This window comes from Lepisma saccharinum, chromosome 7 (genome assembly GCF_977018435.1).
Source record: "Lepisma saccharinum chromosome 7, izLepSacc3.1, whole genome shotgun sequence".
NCBI lineage: Eukaryota > Metazoa > Arthropoda > Insecta > Zygentoma > Lepismatidae > Lepisma > Lepisma saccharinum.
Window position 1 is genome coordinate 22,206,687 of NC_139235.1, and position 9,134 is coordinate 22,215,820.

The 9,134-nt window shown below is 38.1% G+C and overlaps 1 protein-coding gene across 3 annotated transcripts in view; it reads right to left on the reverse strand.

The window, feature by feature from the left end:
- The window catches only part of LOC145989763 (gem-associated protein 8-like), a 54,765-nt gene extending 47,442 nt beyond the window's left edge, over positions 1-7,323 (reverse strand). The window contains exon 1 of one of the 3 annotated variants that reach the window (XM_083125069.1): positions 6,273-7,323. The gene's annotated coding sequence lies outside the window, so the exon portion shown is untranslated. The remainder of the gene's footprint in view (positions 1-6,272) is intronic. The other 2 variants (XM_083125068.1, XM_083125067.1) reach the window with 2 other exon arrangements.
- Positions 7,324-9,134: the final 1,811 nt, after the last annotated feature.

The window sequence follows — 9,134 nt, forward strand, 5'->3', positions numbered from 1 at the left end:
CACCTTAGTAACTTTTCCCCCATACTGAATGTTCATGTACAGCACGATTTTCTAGTTTAATGTTGAAAAAATATCAACATGAACAAAGTTAATACCCAGTGGAAGATTCATGACTCTATCACTTTTCGTATAAAAGTTATGTACGTTCAGTCTCAGTTGCATGACTTTTTGGACACCCTGTAGAAGAAATGGCAAATATGTGTCTTTTGGCTGCTACACCATGTAAAATTATTTAGCCGATTCTAAAATATGACATTACAAACCTCCAAACTCTTAACTCACACCGGAAGTGAAATTGGTTAGCCGCAATTGGTAAAAAGCCAAAATTTAAGTTTTTACTTTCTTCTTCCTTTTTAAAAAAGCTGGCTTTTTATCGAGAAAAAAAAACAACATCCATTCAAAAAAGCCATTTTTTTTGCAACTCTAGTTCTCAGTAATGACACAGAATAAATCCTTCTTGGTACCAGGCGTTGATATAACTTATTGTAAAGCTTCACCACAGTAAGGAAATGTTAGAAATATGTTCCAAATTGTTATATTGCTTGAACTACAAAGTATCTAAGTTATGTTGATTTTTATGCATTTGTTGGGATATTTTACAACTTATTACTATGATTCACATAGCAGAATAAAGCATGGGTAATGGCAAAGTAAAATTATATTATTATTGTCTTTAAAGAGAGCTAATGAACCTAACTACTAGGAATGTATGATATCGGAAATTTGATAGCACGATATATCAAGAAAATATTGTTACAGACGATATGATACAATATTTTTTCCATATCATGATAACAGCAATATATTGTCTCCCTGATATATATTGCCGACACAATATAAATCGCCAAAATATTGTGACAATATATAATCTAGTTGATAAAGCCTGGACGATATTTTTTCAATATTGCAATATATTGTCTGGATGATATATCGCACAACACTACTAACTACCTAACCTCCTCACCATGGTGCAGAAAAGAGTAAATCAAAAAATTCTGCACAAACACTGAAATAAATAGACAAGAATCGAAAATTGATCAGACCACCCATACTTCAGATATGTGCACAGATTTATAAAGCTGGTTGCTTTCAACTTTATCCACTGTGAAGGAGAAAACCGTATACAGAAAAAGTAGTGAATTAACATATTTTAATAATTGTTGTTGTTGTTGACAATGAAGGAAGAGAACTTGTCATGTAAAACAAGCTAAAAAGCTTGCAGTACCTTGAGTGCAAAAATAGGAAGGTTTGATTAAGAAAATCAGAAAAAAAAGTAAAGGTTTTGATTGATTAATTTAGGTAAGAGTAAGTGTCTAGTTTACGTCCTTTTCATAAGGAATATGTGTCATATATCGTTGGAAAGGTTATTGTATAAGGAATTCAAGAAACTAAATCCCAAGGCGAGGAAAAATTTCCTGGAGGAGAAAATCGAGAAAAACCAATGTTGTCCCGATATGCGTGATTGAACGTAGTGAGGACATTTTTCGATGATGAAGCACATATTTAGGGGTGAAATGAGTGCTAATGGAACCTAACCTAACCTCGTAGGCATACCTCGTTCCCGTTAATGGTTAGTGACATAAAGTGTAAAAAGAAAAACTTACTTACCCTATGGATGCCAGAGCGCCGCTGTCTGCTAGCACGGTTTTGTAAACGGGCAAGAAGGAGTGTGCAAGAAGGACGTAAACGAGACTCTAGCCTTAATTTACTGTATACTTTGCTTTTCTGCCACTTTTGGCTAATCGGATGAGTGATGATATGGTGAAATTGATGAAGGGACATTCACAAAGAACACCCACGCCATACTGGAATTTGAACCTGGGACCCTTGGCATCATAGTGTGCTGTGCTAATCACTCCACCCATCAACGAGGTTGGCAAAAGTGGTGACGAAGAATTGGGTATCTGGTAAACATAAGAGTTGCACACAAGCAACTTTGGTATGTGTGAAATTAGAATTGTTGCTAATTTGTATGGACACGAACATGAGGTGCCAAAAATGTTAAGGGGCAGTGAGAAGAAGTCAAATAAGGCAGAAAGTGCTGAAGATCAGAAATCGTGATTAGAAAGTTTTTACGTAAGTAATTTTAAACCTGACCTGTAGCAGTCCATACTAGAATACCTTCCAGCATATTCCCAACCCCATGGTGAGAAAAAAAAAAAGAGAGACTTACTCTACATGTAAAATTTATGCTTGCAAGGTCAAATAAAACAATTCATAACTTTGCTTCTAATTATGGTATAACTTTCATCTTGGGCTTGTTTTGAAGCTAAGGGAGCATAGTTTTCACAAAAATTGTATTAATCAACATGTGTGTAAACTGTACATAGCTAATGTTATTTGAAACGAAGGATGCACTGATCCATTCATCCACAATAAATGGCTAATTCTAAAGGACTGCTACGCGATATGGGTGTTACTGATTTTGTATTTCTTTCCAGGTTCGAAAAACGCATGAACCATGCACGGATAGCCCCACGAACCATGCACGGCAAGGTTAAGTTAGGTTCTGTTAGGTTAAGTGGGCCAAGTTACTTTTGTTTTATTGCGATTTCATCATGCTACAAATGCATTTTTTACAATGTTCAATTTCGATTTATGTCCGTTAACACATACTGCAGAGTTTTAGCAATCACTTAATATTTTGTTCAACATATGCTATCGTGGTTAGGTTAGGTTCGGTTCCCTTAGTATTAAAATAAAGTCCCTAAATGCATTCTACTAAGGTTCCGATTTACTTCTACATTCATTCTCACGCTTCTACGATATTTACTGTCAGTTGTTGATGGAGAATATCTTGTCCATGAGAAGTGCGTAAGGTAATTTTCAAGTTTTTTTTTCAACATAAATAACTTTTTTCGAGTCCAAACAGTGCTCATTACTTTAAGGTAGGTTCAAATTTCGTGTGACAATGATTTCCAAAATTCTACGATAATTAGTCTTTGTGCTAGGAGAAATCATAAAACAATCGAAATCGTTACCGGTTAAGCAAATATAGTTAAAATTGTTTTTTAAAATTAGAATTTTTTTTTCGGGTTCGAAAACCCCCATGAACCATTCACGGATAGCCCCACGAACCATTCATAAATAGCCCCACGAACCATGCATGGCAAGGTTAGGTTAGGTTCTGTTAGCTTAGGCAAACATAGTTCAAATTCTTTTTTAAAATTGGAAAAATTTAAGATAATTTACTTTTTGGGACATTCCAATTCCTTCACAATTCCATGGTGAATTACAAATTCTACTTGATCTTCATCGCCGTGCAATTTCACCACACATCCTGTGCACGTCATGTTGTCGCAAGTTCATAATGGAACATAAACGAACGTTTATTTACGTTCTACAACTGTTACACAGTTACAAAACTGGATATTTGGAAACACTGACCGGTTGTTATGTCATTAAACACATGCAAAAATTTGGTTCACGTAGTAGACGGACATGAAGGGAAGAGCTTTCGTGCATCGGAGTGTAATTAATGTCGAAAATTACATGATTTACCGGCAAAGAAATTTAAGCGAGGGGAAAACACATTCCCAAGACCTTCCTAAAGTATAAATAAACTCATTTCGGTAAGTACTTTCTCCTGTAAAATTGAAGAAATACGTTTTGCGGAAACGAAAATTTTACCAAGTACTGAAAAGCAGTGACCTAAAAATTGTCCGATAAGGCCCGAACACCTCTCACTCGTTTATTTAATTAATTTTAGCATTGATACTTACCTATTCTGCATTGCAGGAGATTCTTTAAGGTGAAGTTATGCCTTTTTCCATAAAATACTGTCAACCTTTCATATTACGAGTCATTATTTGTCTTCCTTGTTAAGCTTGGGTAACAGACAATATGACATGCACTCGTCATGGATCATCACGCGTCCTGCTTGTGTTTTGTCAATTTGAAGTGGGTATGCAGTGTTTCAACCTACTTAACCGAAAAATACCTACTTTCGTGTTCATTATGTCATCATAAACCATTGACTGATAGCCCCAAATACCATTCACGATAGCCCCACGAATCATTCACAGATAGCCCCCAAAACCATTCACGATAGCTCCACGGACCATTTCCGGCAAGGTTAGGTTAGGTTAGGTTGTGTTAGGTTAGGTAAGATGCTCGCGCCATCTGCACATACATAATGGAAACAATGGCCTAATGTTACTGAAGATGCAAGTTCCTTACGTAACAACTATTTATTTATTTAACCGCAGCATTCTATGGTGAAGTTTTTAGTTTCCGCGAAAGAAAATGGTAACATTATAGTATAAGGGAAACGGATTTCTTCAAATTGACAGGAGAAAATACTTACGGAAATCGGTAAATGTTTACTATCCTTCGGACACCTCTAACTTCTGAGTTTCGTCAATTTTTGACATTTGTACTTACCTATCTGCTTCGCGGATCATTTTTTAATGTGTATTCACGTTTTTTTGATCAATTTTTTTTTTAAAAAAAGTGTTTTTGTAACTGAAGAACGTACGTTTCCGCAAATGGTTCGTGGGGCTATGCGAGAATGGTGTGTGGGGCTACGCATATTTTTTCGAAACCAATTTTTAACTATTGTAACCTATTGTGACCCTACCTAACCTAACCTTACCGGAAATGGTTCGTAGGGCTATGTATCAATGGTTCGTGGGGCTATGCGTCAATGGTTGAATTTCCGCTATGAAACATTCCCACATCACACAAAACACCTTCCAGATGTTAGACAATACTACAGGAACTTATTACGGTAAGTAGTTTCTTCTGTAAAAATGAAGAAATCTGTCCAAAGGATAGTAAACTAGTACCCGGAAATCATTTTCTGTAGCGTTGTGGAAGTTCGTGAATGTAGTTTTGATCCATTTTAATGCGAAAACATGTTGTTTTCTGCAACAATCTCTGTCCGACACGCTGTTTCTGCTGCTGCCATTTGCTTTCTGCACGAGAGTACAATGTTCCTTGTGTTAAGATGACACAACCCCATAGTCAGTGTTTCAGCCTCACCGTGTTTTCACTAGAACATGACTTGTCGAGTATTTTTAATTTTTTTTTATTTTTTTTTTAACTATGCTTGCCTAACCTAACTTAACCTAACCTTACGGAAAATGATTTTTGGGGCTAACGTGAATGGTTTGTGGGGCTAACGTCAATGGTTTGTGAGGCTACTGTCAATGGTTTGCGATGTATTAGCATAATTTTAAATCCGGGCACGAAAGTAGGTATTTTCCGGTGAACGAGGTTGCAACACTGCATAAATCGACAAAACACTCGCACAACGTGCCCTGAAGCAGTACGCTTTCGGATAACACTTTACTATACTGGAGACGGATTTCTTGAAATTTACGGAGCGATTTTACAATACCAGGAATTTCTCCATTTTGTTTGAAATTTGGCATACTCACTAAATTAAGGATCCTAATCACGAATCTGAAGTTAAAATTTGGCGCTCACATGTTAAACTTGCAAAATAAGAGGGTCAGTCATTGCAACCGACAATGCACAATTGCTCATTATTTATTGCAAGATTTTCCGTTTCGAATACTTAAAGAACGAAATATATATATTCCTGATATTACTACAACCCTTAATTTTTTAAACTATGTTTCCTAATCTAACCTAACCACGTGCCAATGGTTTGTGGGGCTAGTGCCAATGGTCCATGGGGCTAACCATAATTCAGGAATTTCTATACGTGAGCGCCAAATTTTAAGTGCAGATTCGTGATTAGGAGACCTAAATTAGTAAGTATCCGAAATTTCAAACAAATAGGAGAAATTCCCTGTATTGTTAAATTATACCAGTAAAGTAGTACCCGCTTTCGCCCGCCATAATGTGTTACAGAATCGAAATAACAAGTAACAGTAAGTACTCGGAAATGTAAAAATAGACATTATCATAGTTAGAAATGCATTATTTCACCTCCGGAAATGTTCCGCATTCCAAAATAGTATGCTAGCAATGTAAAAAAGTGCGAAATATATGATTTATAGGTGTTTCCCTTATACTATAATAGTACTGAAATCCGTTCGGCCGATATTAGATAGATAGACCAAAATTGCAAAAAATGACGGAAAATGTAAAAGAAAAATAAATTAAAAATATGTCCCAACATATTGTCTTCATTTCAACAAGATACTTTCATACATTTCAGTAATCTTTCAACCTTTTCATAAAAAAATGCAATGTTTTGCCCTAGTTATAAAGGTACTGTCTATCAGATAATATTATTTACAGAATAATGGTAATACACTGCTACTCATTTTACATCAGAATAAAGCGCTTCTTTTAGTTACCTTTAAAAACCCAAAATTGCACACAACTACTACCGTAAATTGCGTACTTTATATTAAATTAATTGCGTTTTTCCTAGTCGATGGAATTTTGTTGATGGCACTACATAAATATCCTCTACATTTCAAATCCATCAACTTTTCATATCGGCGAAATGAAATCTTCTTCTTCTTCTTCTTCTTCTTCATGCCCCGCACCGCTTAGATGATAGCAGTCTTGGGCAACGGTCTGAGAACATTGAGGGTTAGGAGTTCGCGCACTAAGATGTACATCACTATATTATTTGACACTTCACTTCACTTCACAGTCACTATAGTACAGTAATGATGAGGGCGGGAATCAAAAGCGAAGTTCGCACTGTCGGGCAAAGCCATAGAGAATCCACATAGTTGAGGGGGAAGGAGATGAAAGTAGTGTGGGCAAGGAGAAAGGAGAGGCAACCTGTTGTCGATGTAGTCTGTGGAAAAGTGCCTGGCGTTGTGTGTTCCATAGCGGGCATTGGAAAAATAAGTGGGTGGGGGTTTGTTTATGTTCTCCGCAGGTACAATTGGGAGAGGGAGTTTGATGAATGCGTGCCAGATGTTCGTTTGTGGTCACATGTCCCGTTCTTAGGCGAAGGATACAGGTGATCACTTCACGGGGTATTTTTAGATGATGAAACCAAGGTCGAATAGGGAGTTTATCATAAAACCATTTGTAAGTAGTGGTTTTTGCTACTGCGTCTTGAACCCGATTTTCCCACTGAGATTGGATTTTTTTTTTGACCCGTGGGAGAAGATCAGTATAGGCGAGTCGTATTGTAGAGGGGGAAGGAACGTCCACAGCTGTTTTGGCATAATGATCCACAAGGTCTTGGTGAGGATTAAGATTGCTATGCGCTTTGACATAGGTAAACTGGACGCGTTGGGCTTTGTTTTGGAGGTGAAAGTACTCTTGTAAGATTAAGATGGGAAAGAGTTGCAACCGATAAGCATCCTTACCGCAACGAGCGATCGCGAATAATACGCTAAGGGCATCTGTAAGAATTAAAGTTTGCGTGTAGTGTGCTTCGCGAGCGTGAATCAAGGCCTGATAAATGGCATAGCATTCTGCCGAATAGATAGATGCTTCTGACGAGAGGGAAAATTGTCGTACAACATTGTATTGGGGGACATAAAAGGCACATCCAACTCGGTCAGCATTTTTGGACCCGTCTGTGTAGATAAAAATATGGTCGGGCCAGAGTTCTTTGTAATATTCATGTCTTCCGAAATCAGTAAAGTTAATATGCGGAATAGGGGCGATGAGTATTGGGAGAGTGTATATCAAAGGGGATGTAAATGTAAAGCTGAGATGGTAGGCGTCGCTATCGATATTATAACAAGATAAAAAGAAAAGCCGAAGGCGAGAGCTATCGAGATTGAGAGTTGCATTCAGTTGGCGTTGAATAGCGAATACGGTATTAAAGGGGTGAGGGTGTCGTTCCCATGTTTTCAAGATGTATTTCGTTGTAGAATATTGATATCGGAATGAGAGAGGCAGTTCAGTACTCTCTCCATAAACGCTCACATTAGGGCTAGATGCCATTAGTCCGAGGCAGATTCGGAGTGCCTGTCGCTGTAAGATATCCATTTTTTGGAGCCAGCGATCAGACATCCCTCCCAGTACGGGCGCCGAATAGTCGAAAAGTGAGCGGAAGCAATTCTTATAAAATAATAACATAATGGAGGGGTGACCCCCCCATTTGGTGGTGGCGAGCCCTTTCAAAATGTTGATCAATTTTTTCCCTCTTGTGTGCAAATAGGTGAGATGTGGTTGCCAAGTTAATTTACGGTCGAAGTGGATGCCTAAGTATTTACAGGTTTGGACCACCGGAATTTGATGTAAATGAGTTAACGTATTGGGATAGCGGGTAAGCGTATACGGATTGAAAATAATGATCTGTGATTTCTCCGGGGAAAATGATAAGCCGCGGAGCGCTAATTGATCACGTAATTGAATGATGAATTTGCGTAGGTCTAATATGCCTCGAGTGGCATCTGGTGTGCTATTGTAAAAACAAAAATCGTCGGCATATTGCAGTATATGGTGATTAGAATTTAGTGTTTGATGCAAGTATTGTGTGTATATATTAAACAGAATTGGGCTGAGCGGGGAGCCTTGGGGGACACCACTCCGAATTATTCGTGGTCCCGTAACGTTATGGGAGAACCAAAAAACCAATATTCGTTCGTGATATAATTGCCATATTAATTGGGCTACCCCCGGATGAATGTGAATATTGTTAAGTATTTGGTATAATATGGGAATGTGGACCGAATCGTAGGCGTGAGCAATGTCTATGAATAAGCTAAAGCAATACTGTCTCAAGATTTGGCTATTCTGAATTGCCACTGTGAGAGTACAGATAGCATCTTGGCTGCCGAGTCCGGTTCGAAAACCCATTTGAGAGGGGGGGAAAAAGTTTCGTTTCTCTAAATTCCAAGTTATTCGGTGTTGTAATGTTTTTTCGAATAATTTAGCCATTACAGGTATAAGGACAATGGGACGGTAAGACGTCGCATGGGTAGCTGGTTTCGTCGGTTTTAATATTGGAATGACAATATGTTGGGTCCAGCCTCGCGGGATTTTACCCCTACGGTAAACAGAGTTGAAAATTGCCGTGAGGATATTAAGTCCTTGTTCTGGGAGGTGTTTAAGGGTGTCGTAGGTGATGCCATCATATCCTGGGGCAGTAGAGGGGGTATTCTCTAGGATATGTTGGAGTTCCGAAATGGTAACAGTGGGGAAATCTGCTGTAAAGGAAAAGTTTGTCGGGGTTAGGGATGGGGGAGGTAAGGTAACCGTAGGGGGTGTGAGGAGGTCCATGAATTCCACTTCCCATG